General features: G+C 34.4%; 2 long non-coding RNA genes and 2 other non-coding genes across 5 annotated transcripts; 2 read left to right on the plus strand and 2 right to left on the minus strand.

The window, feature by feature from the left end:
* Positions 1-234: 234 nt before the first annotated feature.
* LOC147544413 (uncharacterized) lies at positions 235-13,707 on the minus strand. Its single transcript, XR_015224405.1, has 3 exons — positions 13,569-13,707; positions 1,391-1,442; positions 235-1,078 (listed from the first exon to the last, which is right to left on the minus strand). It is a non-coding gene; the product is annotated as an uncharacterized LOC147544413 (long non-coding RNA).
* Positions 4,095-6,382, minus strand: LOC147544414 (uncharacterized). 2 transcript variants are annotated; one of them, XR_015223725.1, is made up of 5 exons: positions 6,266-6,382; positions 5,493-5,556; positions 5,009-5,108; positions 4,642-4,739; positions 4,095-4,370 (listed from the first exon to the last, which is right to left on the minus strand). It is a non-coding gene; the product is annotated as an uncharacterized LOC147544414 (long non-coding RNA). The 2 variants fall into 2 exon arrangements; XR_015223724.1 differs by having other exon boundaries at positions 4,095-4,374.
* LOC147544415 (small nucleolar RNA R16) lies at positions 7,363-7,448 on the plus strand. Its single transcript, XR_015224424.1, has one exon. It is a non-coding gene; the product is annotated as a small nucleolar RNA R16 (small nucleolar RNA).
* LOC147544416 (small nucleolar RNA R16) lies at positions 7,519-7,614 on the plus strand. The gene has a single exon (XR_015224425.1). It is a non-coding gene; the product is annotated as a small nucleolar RNA R16 (small nucleolar RNA).
* Positions 13,708-14,222: the final 515 nt, after the last annotated feature.

Genomic DNA, 14,222 nt, shown 5'->3' on the forward strand with positions numbered 1-14,222 from the left:
TTCTTTACTGATTCCTTCAACTCGATCATGTTTTGTTTTCATCCAATTATTATACCATTTTTCATTAGATTTAAGTTTAAGCTTCTTGATTTTCTGATATTTCTTCACCTCAGATCTTTGGTTTCGTACAATTTTATGAACCAGGTGTTATTCCGTACGTTTATAATAACAGAATATACAATATAGGTAATTTACAGGAAATTTTCATACTTTCTATTACATTACGCAAACATCTTTTGAACCATATTTTTATAAGACTATATAAAATACGCGTAATTTATTGTACATTGTATATAACGAGGGTGTAACCCGTGCCCGTGGGGCACAAACAGTTCTTTCAAATTCATTAAACATCTAAACATACCATCCAAAACATTTATGGAGATAACCATGAGCTAAACATTCCAAATCAAGTAAACAAACGCCATAAAATAACTGAAATCAATTCATTAACCTTCTTACTGCAGGCCACGTTGGACCCTCTTGGCACCATCGTGACTCCATCCTCTTCATATGCTTATTGACCTTGTGCTTGAGCTTGGTACAAAACGATCATCTATTCCTTGATGTTCACATGAAGCATTGTAGTTTTCTTCCATTCGTCCGATTCCATATCCGACATGAGTTACTGCCCTATCAAGAAAACAATATCTGATGCCTTGCATTACCCTGGAGTCCAAAGAGTTAGGAAACCCCACAATGAGATGTATGTATAGCTTTCTCCTCATGAATGGCCTCTGGTACATCGACATCCCTCATCATTTATCGCCTTGAATGAATATGCACAATCAAAATGATATTAATTTTAACAATACCACCACAATCTTTCATGATCGCAGTTAATTTCACGGTATTTTTATCAATCAAAACTGCATCTTACTACGATTCACAACTTTCCCAGGTTAGTCTTGATGGGTAGATGCCTACCGCCCAAATAGGACAACACAAAATAAAACCCGCAAAAGGCTTCAGCCTGAGTCAATGTGTGCTCGACAAATAGGTATTCACCTTGCTTTTGAACTTGGGGTGATCCGTCTGTAACAACACAAATACTATTATCTCCAATGATTGTGTCAAGCTGTGAACAAACAAAAAGGAGTTCAGACCATTGCTAGAATCGACATTCATATAAGATAATACTGTTTATTTCTTCTTCTCGATTCATATCTGAGATCCAATTGTAGATCTAAATTAAGAGCTACTTCTAAAACGGTAAACTGACTCAAAGTCTCAAACTCTAATAATAAAGGATGAAGATCACCTATAACTGTACTAAAACATGGTGTTTACGTATCCGGGAAAGCGTTTGAGTCCGTAGACATAACTAATCAAAAAAGTTCAAAATTAATTGCATTCCATGAAAAAAAGGAAAAACAAAAAGAGAGCTTACAAAGTTTGGAGTATCAGTTCGGCGTTGTTGTCACATACATCTTCTTCAAACCCTGTCAACGAAAAAGAGGAAATCTAATAAACACCTTAGATGAATAAAAAAGAATGTGTTTTAACCATTTCATCGGATTTCGAAGCTAACATACATATGAAACAACAATAAAGAGATTCGTATTTAATTAACATCATTTCTAGCATAATATAGATCTTAATTGATACACGACTACAAATCAGTCAACGCAAGTTAATTAGCAAATTTAGCAAGTATGATTGTCTCCTTTTATTGCATGTAATAATCAAAACACCATGAGCTATTATAATATTTTAATCCGATACAGAAATATGAGAAAAACAGAAAAACACCAAATAGAGAAATATGAGGAAATTAGAAAACCCAAAATAATTCCTTCTTGCATCCACTAATACGCGATTGGACGCAATTGATTCCTTTTGTTGTTTCCAAACAACTGAAAACTACCACCATCACAGCCCATACTGTAACATTATTTGCTTTCTTGGACCTCATGTTTTCTCTCTAGTTTTTTCACTTTCTAGAAATAGTACTGGTGCCCAAGAATAGTTTTGACGATGATGATTTTTTTAATGATATAGAGTTAGACTCTTTTAAAAGAGGAAGATGGCCAAAATTCATCGAGTGCATTATGGGCATATAAGCATTTGTATCAGTCCATCACATTCCATTGTTGTAGTAATAATGTTTTTGTAATTATTATATAACATAATCAAGGCAATGAAAAATCTATATAAAACAAATACGAGTGCTTAAATAATAAGAGGAAAACCACTACTATAACGAACAGCTTTCGAGCCATTACCAGATTATGCCAAACACAATATACTGTGAGTAAAAGAAATTAAATGGGATTTTAAACTTGAGTTCTAAGTGATAAGTTTGAAGTTACATTAAGCTAAGTTCAATAAATAACAGTTCAACTCATCATTCATTGTAAAAAAAGCTTCGCAATCACTTAGAAAAGAAGAAGTTGAATAAGAAAAGACATAGATGAATATAAAGGAGGAAGAATTTACCATGAAGAAGAAAGATAGATAGGTGAAGAAGACATAATAGTGAAGATGAACCTATAAAATAATTGAAAATGAGAAGGATGAGGTGTTACTCAAAAAAGAAAATGGGACTGGGAAGAACCTTGTATAAATCTAAAATTCTAACTCTTAATCACAGCTAAATCCTAACTTTGTCGACAATCTCTTTTGCCCTTGTCTACCATTTGCGATATACAAAGGCACCATGCTAGGCAGCAAGTAGAGTCAAGACCTCATAGAAGAGGGGTGAATCAACACTTCTCTATGAACTCGTAGTAGAAAGTCTAGGCACGTTTCAAGCTAATTTAACCTAGTTGCAAATTACATTATTAATCCCCGTTACCATAAGTAGTGATTTGAAAATAAAAAAAGCGATTGATTAGAGATAGAGAGATGCTAATTGTTAGAAACGAGGGTATAACCCGTGCCCGCAGGGCACGGAAAGTTTTATCATGTGCGTTAAGTGAAGTGAGTAGGAGAAAATAGATCTAACTTAGAATATTAAGTCAACATATTAGAAGAAGACGATCTTAGTTTAACAAAAAAACGATTTTACAAACCGTCGTTTTAACATAAGTTCAAACATCTAAACATCCTAAATCAGAATTCGAAACTCTTCTGAATATCGTCTGTCGCTTCCACAACTACAGTCGTATGATCTTCTGCATGAGGTTCTTTCTTTGATAAACCTATTTATTGCTTGACCTTCATGTGACATTTCTTCCCTGATTCCTTCCGTGAGATAGGCTTCGAACCTCAAAGAGTATTTTTACAGGAGCTGCTTGCTTTGATATATTCATTCAGTAATGGTTCGAACTAACCCCCCAAGTTGAGTTGTTGAGTAAGGGAACCTAATCACAAAAGCAAGATTCAGTAAGTTAAGGGGTTTATTCGGGGTTTGTTTAACAAACCTTAAGCTTAGGATTCTTCGAACAAAACTTAAGCTTAAAGTTTGTCCAAACAACACCTAATTACAAATCCAGAAAACCCTAAGAAGTTTCATGCATGATTCCGTGAACATAATCTAATGAGCATAATGGACAAAGAAATATTAAGCAAGATCAATAGCCAATCGATTACAACAATTCTTTCGAGCACATTTCACATCGATTACAAAATATTATTACCTTAGCTCTCCATTTATCAACTCAAGCTCATTTAATTCAAACAAATGAATGAAGTATTAAATACTATTCTAAATGGAAGTGAAAAACTTGCAGGAAGTGATTTTTTTTTAACTTCAAACACTTTAAACACCTTTAGGTTCAATGCAGACATCAACTTCGCAAGTTTTAGCATGGGGGATGTTCCATGAAGTCGTTTACGCTTTATAGATTGTTACATTGCATTAAAACAGACAGACGATTTCTTATATTGTTTCCATTGCATTTAACCTTTAGGTATTACGAAGATAAAACTGCAATGAGACTTCGACCTATATTCAGTTTCATAGGGACAGAAGTTAAAGTAGAAGATAAAATTGTTAAAGTAAAAGATAAAACTACAGTGAACAAACCTTGAAATAAACCAGGAAATGATAAATGATTGAGCTAGTAGAGAGAACTTACTTGAGCTCTGGGTTGGACTCTGTTTGCTCTTTGTTTTTGACAATTTTGATTCTTAGAAGAAGTGAAACATCGAAAAAAGCACCTAACTTTGGAGATCTTTGCATAGTTTCAGTAATAAAAAGGATGATTAACCGGCATTATTGAGGCATTTAATTTACAGGTAGTAATGACGGGGTCCAATTATGATTCAAAGACCAACCGACATGAATATTAAATTTTAGATAAAGAAATCAAAGGGAAAAACTAACCTTGGTTGAAGCGTAAAGCAAATTGTGGACTATCTTTTGGCGAAGAAATTCAATTCCTTTAAATGTCTCGAAGAAGAATGAAGACCTAAAGAGGATCTATCTATCTATCAAGGATGGATTTTAGTTAAACGAATAATCCTAATACCCAAGTCAACGTAAAAGCAAAAATTAACAATAACCTTACGAAACTAACTCAATTAATAGAACAAATGTTAGATATAAGAGCACTTCTAAATCTTCAACTAATGTTGATTATAGATACACACAATTAATACACATCTACTACCAAATCAAGCAGATTAGAAGGTTCACTCTTGTGAGGAAAAACCAATTGTAAAAGAAAAAAAGAAGATGAGAGAGAGAGAGATTACCAAATGGGTTCTTGATGCGAACAATTCTTAAAGGTCAGGTTTTGCACTTGAACTTGTCTTCTCCATCCCGATCAAATGAAAATGAAGATCGAGAATTACTGAAAATTACGAAAAGAGAATAAATGTGAAGATTATAAATACGCACAATTAAGATTCGGTTTGTAACAAAAACAAAAGAGAATGAATATGGGTTCTTAGGTTCTGCACTTTAACCTAAGAAACATATAACATATCAAATTGTTTGGGCTCAGTCTAGGAACAGATCAAACTTTTGTCAAATCAAATAGAACTTAACCTAAATAACACATCCAGATTGCTAGCTTAATAATATCAATGGTTTAAACATAGATTTATTTAAATGAAATACCTGGAACTGCTACCCTGGAGTTAACGAACATGAGATTGAAACCCTTGAAATGATGAACTGCTACCCTTGAGATGAAAACTTTACATGGAGATGATCCAATCTAACGCATAATAAGGAGGTATTAGGTACAACACCAATTTTTCACACAACACTTATAATTTGAACCCTTTGGACTACATTTATAAGTTCACCAAGTTACGCTTATAAATGTAGTCCAAGTTTTTAGTTTTAATCTTGCTTCGTCTTAACTCTTAAGGAGGTATTAGGTACACCACCAATTTTTTAGTTCCCATACGAACCTATCTATATAGACACATTACCAGCTCAATGAGGCGCTCTGCCGAACGTGCAAAAAGAAAAATAAATTGAATGCAAAATAATAACTTTAATCACACTGAAACCTAAAAGACCAAAAAATCAGCAACAATGTATAGGGAAATAGGCGACAAAATCAAGCAAACTATATAGAATGACAAAATATTACCTGCGAAAGTTGCAATGAAGGAGGAAGTCGCACTGAACCTTAACAGGCAAAGAATTCACAGGAACTGTAGAGTGAAAGAGGCAACCAACAACTTCAATACTCCTAACTTTTTATAAATCTACTATATGATAAAACCGCAAGAAAATTGAACATGGTATAATGTTAACTTTTTATAAATCTACTATATGTGTAATATTTCAAAGAAACCCAGAGTGTCTTATTTTGAAAGGAAATGAGCAACCAACAACTTCAATACTCCTAACTGTATACCAATACACCTTTTAATGGACTAAATCCTACATTTAATGTCCAGAGAAGTTAGAAGTAATCTATATCTATATAATAAGGGAGGAGGGTATTTTTCTCCCTCCTCTCAATGTTTGCAATTGGTCGAGCAATCCCAAATACAACTGAATCAAAACCCAAATACATATATGCATTGACATTGGACTGAGAAAAATAAAACCCCAAAAACGAAAGGGTTCTCGAAAAACATCTATATAATAAGGGAGGAGGGTATTTTTCTCCCTCCTCCCAATGTTTGCAATTGGTCGAGCAATCCCAAATACAACTGAATCAAAACCCAAATACATATATGCATTGACATTGGACTGAGAAAAATAAAACCCCAAAAACGAAAGGGTTCTCGAAAAACATTATTGAACACCTTCCCTGTAGAATTATCTGGACACCCGAACCTCATTATCTAGACCTTACAGAAAACACTTCCATACCAGAAATTGAGATTAAATCTAAAAGCCAAGTTAGTTTACCTTGACTTAGTTGATTCTTCGGCGCCGGTCGAATAATCCTGGACCTCGTAAGCTTCCTAAACTCCAGTCGGCATTGGTCGAGCAATTATGCAAACATTGGGACAATCTGATAAATAGTACAAAAAAGAAAGATTGAGAGCGATGGCCTACAACTGAAACAAATGAATAAAAATGATACCTAAAGAAGAAGAGAGTATAGATTGAGGTAAATCAAAACCCTAAGTTTTTCTTCAACATTTTTCTGAAAATCGAAACCCTAAAGATCCGTTTTCTACAACTGCAAGGTTATGGAGATGCCTGGCAAGAAGCTAAATAACTGGGCTGATTTGATCTTCTTCAGCAAACCCAAAGTTATGATTTCACCCTAGCTATGATTTCAGGAAGAAAATAAGAACCAAAACTCAAAGTTTTGAAACAATAAAAACCAAAACTCAAAGTTCCTGAAACCCTAAATAGAGAGGGAGAGAGAAAGAGATACCTTCTGAGAAGAGATACCAGCGAAGAAGATGAGAGAAGGAGAAATCGATACTTACAGTTTCTATGCGAGAAAGATGAGGGAGGCTGTGAAGATGAGAGAGTGACAGACAGAGAGCTAGAGAGAGAGTGAGTGTGTTTGGGCGGGAATGACTCTTTGGGGTGGGAGAAGGTTAAAAAAAAAGGCCGTGACTTTGGGGAATAAAGAAAATTCTCCGGGGAATAAAGACTTTTCTTAAAACTAGTCAAATAAGATTGATTTTTTATGTTTCTTTTTATTGTTAAGGGGCTTCTAATTTTAGAAGATGCTATAAAAAAGGCTCCTCCATCTCATCACCTCTCTCTGCCACTTCATCTTCCCGACACCTCATCATCTTCTCCGGGGAAAGTCACCGGCCGGCCAATTTTCCGGCCGGCGACCTTCAAACATAGAAAAAAAAAAAACTTTTTTTTTTAAATTTTCTCTCTCCTCTTTCTCATTTTTTTTTCTTTTCTTTTCTCTCTCTCTAGAACGGACCTTTCACCCCAGTTTTACAAAAGAAACAATTGCATTAGGAGTCAAATGGTCCAACCCAAATCTCATCTTTTCGATCTAGGCATTCCTAGGGTTTTTATTTGTTTTAATCGACAAATGATGTAAAAACAGTATTTATGCTTAACACTGAATCACTGTGTGGACTAAAATCTCCGCTTATTATCTGATGCCAATTTCTTCATTTTTCTCTTTTTAGGGAAGATTTTGATAATTGATTTAGGGTTTTGGTGGTTTGATATAGGAAAAGGGCAAGTGATGGAATGATAATCTTATGCTACACACTGAAAATTTCAATGTGGAAATCTATCTCTCTATTAACTTAGAATTATCTGATGCCTTTTGAATTTTGATTATAAGAAAGAAGGCTCAATGATGAGAACAGAGGACGGGCGGTCTGAACTTGATGCCGTGTTGAATGTCTCCAAATCACTACACTTTTTGTGTGGCCCTGAGGGTTTTCTTCTTCTTTAGAATTAGTATTTCTCTAGTAATTAGTAGTTGAATTGGTTATTAAGAGTGGCAGTGATGAAGTAAGCTAATTAAATATCTATGTCTGGACGTATGAGATTGTCTATGATTTGTTAATGCTTCTAATTCTGAGCTACTAATACTTAATCAATTTAGTTAGTTTTACTTATGTTTAATCATCTTCCTCTTGTAATTAACTAGGGAGTATGAATTTTTAAAGGATGGATTGGTGAAAGAAGACGTCGGATGATGAAAGAAAAGACGGATTCCCAATGATTTTTAAATATGATCATTAAAAAAAAGAACAAACCTTCTCTCTCTCTCTAGAATTGTTCTAGAGAGAGAAAAAAGAACAAAAAAAATTAGAGAGAGAGAGGAGAGAGAAAATTTAATTTAATTTTTTTTTTATGTTTGAAGGTCGCCGGACGGAAAATTGGCCGGCCAGCGACTTCGCCGGAAAAGATGATGAGGTGTCGAGAAGATGAAGTGGCAGAGATAACAGATGAGATGGAGGAAAACTTTCAAAAAAATGTATTCTGACCATAAAAATTTATTCCCCGGAGAATTTTCAAAAAAATCTGGATTCCCTCGAGAATTTATTCCCCGGAGAATTTTCTTTATTCCCCAAAGCCGCGGCCAAAAAAAAAACATCTTTTTGTTTTCAATTTCTCCTTTCAATCTGAACCGTCCAAGACACATTTGTGGGTATAAATCTTAGCCATTAAGGGAGGAGGGTATATTCTAAAAAGATACCCTCCTCTTTTATTATATAGATTGGCCTAAACCAAATTTTAGATTCCAATGGGCCTGGGCCTAAATTGTCTTGGTATTAATGTGAAAGGGTTAGATAGAGAAAGGGGATATATATGGAGAAGACTAGAAGAGTCCAGGTGTTTTTTTTCTTTTAAGTTCTTGGTGGCTACTTTGAAGAGTGTATGCAAGTCTAGTGAGAACAATTAATGGAACTAGTTGGTGATTCCTTTTGTGTATTTAAAGGTTAGTAGTCATTTCTTTGATATTTAACTTTCTTGTGGAAAAGAGATTTGAGTTCATATTTGAATCTAAGTTTGATGAGATTTAGTTGATTGACAATTTTAGGGTTCATTACTTGAGGTTTTTATTTGTGATTAATCTTTTATCATCAAACAACATGGTATCAGAGCCATAATGCTTTAGCATTTTAACACTTTGAGAATCTAGGGTTTGTAAAAAAAAAATTGGGGATCTTGTAAGAAAGATGGCAAATATGGTACAATCTCAAATACCTAGATTTACAAAAGAAAACTATGGACATTGGTCTATCCAAATGAGTGTGTTGTTGGGTTCTCAAGATTTGTGGGATATTGTTCAAAATGGTTATGTAGAACCAAGTTTAGAAGAAGAGGATAGTATGAATGATTTACAAAAAAATGTTCTTAAAGATTCAAGGAAGAATGATAAAAAAGCTTTGTTTCTCATATATCAAGGGATCGATAGTCCTACATTTGAAAAAGTATCCGAAGCAAAATCATCCAAAGAGGCTTGGAATATTCTCAAGAATTCTTTTAGAGGAATTGATAAAGTAGTGAAGGCTCGTCTTCAAATTTTGCGCGGTGAATTTGAAAGGTTGAGTATGAATGAAGGAGAACTTGTTTCCGATTATGTTTCAAGAGTATTGTCTAATGTTAACGAAATGAAAAGGTGTGGTGAAAAATGTGATGATGTTCGGGTGATGGAGAAGATTTTATGGTCTTTGACACCAAAATTTGATAATGTGGTTATTGTTGTTGAAGAATCAAAAGACTTGGAATCTATGACGGTAGATGAATTGATGGGAACATTGCAAATCCATGAACAAAGGGTGAATAGAAATGTTACAAACTCTTCAAATTATTCGGTTGATCAAGTGCTTCAAGCAAAACTAACTTTAGAAGAAAAACAATGTATATCAAAAAAGGAAAAAGACTATGAGAGTTATGGAAGATGCTATGATAATCATAGAAGGGGCTTTGGAAACCAAAGAGGAAGAAATCCTTTTAATAGAGGAAGAACAAATGAATCAAGAGGAAGAGGTAGAGGAAACTTTACTAGACCTTATAATAGTCAAAGTAGAGATAAAAGGGATATTGAATGCTACAATTGTCACAAACTTGGACATTATAGTAATGAATGTTGGTATAAAAATGAAGTGAAGGAAGAATCAAATCTTGTTGAGAACGATGTAGAAATTAATGTGGATCCTACATTGTTATTTTCTTGTGATGGGTTTGATGAATCTCAAACAAATACTTGGTATTTTGATACCGGTGCAAGTAATCATATTTGTGGGTAAAGAGAATTGTTTGTTGAAGTAAATGAAAATGTAAAAGGGAATATAAAGTTTGGCGACTCTTCAAAGATTCCGGTGCTAGGAAAAGGTAATATCCTCATTCAACTAAAAAATGGCAACCATAGTTATATTTCCGATGTTTATTATGTTCCCGATATGAAAAATAATATTTTGAGTTTGGGACAACTTTTAGAGAAGGGATATGATATTAGATTGAAGGATCTTCATCTCACATTAAGAGATAGAAGTGGAACTCTCATTGCCAAGGTGAAGATGGCGAAAAATAGATTATTCCCTTTGAACATCAACATGGTGATGTAAAATGCTTAAACTCTATTGTGAAAGATAAATCTTGGTTGTGGCATTTGAGACTTGGGCATCTAAACTTTGATGGGATGAAGACTTTGGCAAGCAAGAATATGGTAAGGGGTTTACCATATATTGATCACCCACATAAAGTGTGTGAAGGATGTATCTTTGGTAAACATCATCGAACAAATTTTTCGAAAGAAGGAAGGTGGAGAGCTTATAATCCATTGGAACTTGTGCATACCGATGTTTGTGGTCCATTGAAGCCGATGACAAATGAAGGTAATAACTATTTCCTTACTTTCATTGATGATTATAGTAGAAAAACATGGGTATACTTCTTGAAAAATAAATTTGAAGTATTTGAAGCATTTAAAGAATTCAAGAATATGGTTGAAAAACAAAGTGGTTATGTGATCAAGAAATTAAGATCCGATAGAGGTGGAGAATACACTTCAAGAGATTTTGATATGTTTTGTAAAAATCATGGGATTATTCATGAACTTACTCCATCATACACACCACAAAGTAGAGATGTTGTATTTGAAGAAGAAATGGCATGGGAGTGAAAGGAAAAGAAATTACTCAAGTTGAACGTGAGCTTAAAGGGGAAGAACATGAAAAAGAAGAAGCACCAAGAGAAGTTCAAAGAGAGCCACAAACACCGATGTATAGAGAAGCATCATCATCATCATCACCTTCATCCTCGTCTCCATCATCCTCATCATCGGGGGGAAGTTCTAGTGAAAGACCAATGAAGACAAGAAGTTTGAGAGAAATTTATGAAGTTGTAGATAATGAAGAAGAATTGAACTTGTGTTGTTTTCTCATGGATTGTGATCCTATTAGTTATGAAGAGGCCATCCAAGAAGAAAAATGGGAAAATGCAATGAATGAAGAAATTAATGCAATTGAAAAAAATGATACGTGGGAGTTGACAAATTTGCCAAAGGGATACAAACCTATTGGCGTGAAGTGGGTGTATAAGACAAAGAAGAATGCAAGTGGAGAAGTCCAAAGATACAAAGCAAGACTTGTAGCTAAAGGTTACAAGCAAAGAGCCGGCATTGATTATAGTGAGGTATTTGCTCCCGTTGCTCGTATGGAAACAATTAGATTGTTAATCTCTATAGCGGCTCAATATTCATGGAAGATTTATCAACTTGATGTCAAATCGGCATTTTTAAATGGTATCCTAGAGGAAGAGATATATGTTGAACAACCTTTGGGATATGTTAGAAAGGGAAAAGAAGATAAAGTTTATAAGTTGAAGAAAGCCCTTTATGGGTTAAAGCAAGCTCCATGTGCATGGAATGCAAGAATTGATAAGTATTTTCAAGAAAATGGGGTTGAAAAGTGTCCTCATGAGCACACTTTATATATGAAAGTGAAAGAAGATGGAGGTATGTTATTTGTTTGTCTCTATGTTGATGATTTGATATTCACCGGTAATGATTCAAAACTATTTGATGAGTTCAAGAAGAGCATGATTAAGGAATTTGATATGACCGATATTGGGTTGATGGGTCATTTCCTTGGTATTGAAGTGAAGCAAATGGAAAATGGCATATTTATTTCTCAAAGTGGATATGCCAAGGAAGTTCTTAAAAGGTTTAAAATGGAGTCATGTAATCCGGTAAACACGCCTCTTGAAAGTGGAGTGGAGTTGAGAAAATGCTCAAGAAGAAGTGATGTCGATCCTACATATTTCAAAAGTTTGATTGGAAGTCTACGTTATCTTACATGTACAAGACCGGATATTCTTTATGGAGTTGGGCTAGTGAGTAGGTACATGGAGACACCGGATGAATCTCACCTTAATGTTGCAAAGAGGCTCCTTCGATATGTTAAAGGTACGCTCAATGATGGTTTATTTTTCTCTTGTGAACAAGATTTTAAGCTTATCGGTTATTCCGATAGTGATTGGGGTAGAGACTTAGATGAAAGAAAGAGTACATCTGGATTTGTATTTTTCATGGGTTACACGGCATTTAATTGGTCTTCTAAGAAACAACCCATTGTGACTTTATCTACTTGTGAAGCGGAATATGTAGCCGCTAGCTCTATGGTTTGTCATGCAATTTGGTTAAGAAATATGTTGAAGCATCTTCAATGCCCTCAAGTTGGTCCAACCGAAGTGTTCCTTGATAACAAATCGGCTATTGCTTTAGCCAAGAATCCCGTTTGTCATGAAAGAAGCAAGCACATTGATACACGCTATCATTTTATTCGTGAACATGTTAAAGAAGGTGATATTGAAGTGATGTATTGCAAGTCTCAAGATCAAATAGCGGATATATTTACGAAGCCTTTAAAGTATGATGTTTTTGAAAGATTGAAGTGGATGTTGGGTATGAGAAGTTATGGAAATTTGGTTTAAGGGGAGATGTTAGAAATTGGCCTAAACCAAATTTTAGATTCCAATGGGCCTGGGCCTAAATTGTCTTGGTATTAATGTGAAAGGGTTAGATAGAGAAAGGGGATATATATGGAGAAGACTAGAAGAGTCCAGGTGTTTTTTTCTTTTAAGTTCTTGGTGGCTACTTTGAAGAGTGTATGCAAGTCTAGTGAGAAAAATTAATGGAACTAGTTGGTGATTCCTTTTGTGTATTTAAAGGTTAGTAGTCATTTCTTTGATATTTAACTTTCTTGTGGAAAAGAAATTTGAGTTCATATTTGAATCTAAGTTTGATGAGATTTAGTTGATTCACAATTTTAGGGTTCATTACTTGAGGTTTTTATTTGTGATTAATCTTTTATCATCAAACAACACTAATGAGTTATGACCGATATAAAGAATTAAAGAGAAGAGTGGTTGTTAATAGACAAACACCATACTGCAATTGTAATATCGAATATCACTTCTTCAAACTGAGACATGGTAACTATAATATTTCTAAACTTGTTCCTCAGAGCGAAATTTTAAGCTTGCAAAAATTCTATGAAGTTCAAAACCAAGCTGAAGACAGAAACTTAGGGATTTCACTAACATTTAACCACATAATCTAAGAAAAAATTGCAAAAATTATTGAAAGAAAAATGAAAACCCTAGATTCAACATACCATAAAAAGCTTGAAAGAAGGATAACTATGTCAGATGATTTAGAGCTTGGTTGAAGCTCAGCTATTAGAGAGAAAGTAGATGAACTTGAAACCCTAAAAAAGTTAACATGGACCAATAAAAATAAGAGATGAAGATAGAGATATACCCTTAAGAGAGAGAGGCGTAGAGAGAAACCACATTTTCTCTGTGTTCCCATGTGATTCTCCCATGAGTTAAAGATTATGGACTGAGAGAGAGAGAGCGCTGGGGAGGATGGGGAAGACCGAGAGAGATGTAGTGACTAGTGAGAGATGGTGGGGGAAATGAATTTGAAAAGAGAATATTCTTTTTCCTTCACCCTTCCTCATTTAGACCGTCAGATCATTAGGCAAATAGATCTGAGCCATTAATCTTTTAGAGGCTGAATCTTATCCGTTGGAGATAAACTTGTGTGGAATTTCAGAAAGAATCATCAAATGAAAGTAAGTCAACGCAACTAAAACCTGATGGCTCGGATAAAATATTTACTGAAGTTGGTCAGTTGTTTCTTGGTGGTGCAAAAGCATTTGGATATGCACTTCGACAATATAGTGTAACTGTTGTTTGTCCAGCTCAAGACTACAAATGGAGAGTACATGGATAAGAAACATTTTGGAACCAGAGAAGATTTTGTACGTTTTTTTAGTAACAGAATGTAAACGATGTGTAATGTAAAAGAAATTATGTGTAATTTATTGAACAAGACCCACATACATTTGATAAATTACGTTGTATACATGACAAATGATGATTTCCTCGTCATAAATAACACATAATTTAC

The sequence above is a fragment of the Eschscholzia californica genome, unplaced genomic scaffold (genome assembly GCF_041429995.1).
Source record: "Eschscholzia californica isolate CP2 unplaced genomic scaffold, dmEscCali1.0.p SCAF_4, whole genome shotgun sequence".
In the NCBI taxonomy this organism is placed as follows: Eukaryota; Viridiplantae; Streptophyta; class Magnoliopsida; order Ranunculales; family Papaveraceae; genus Eschscholzia; species Eschscholzia californica.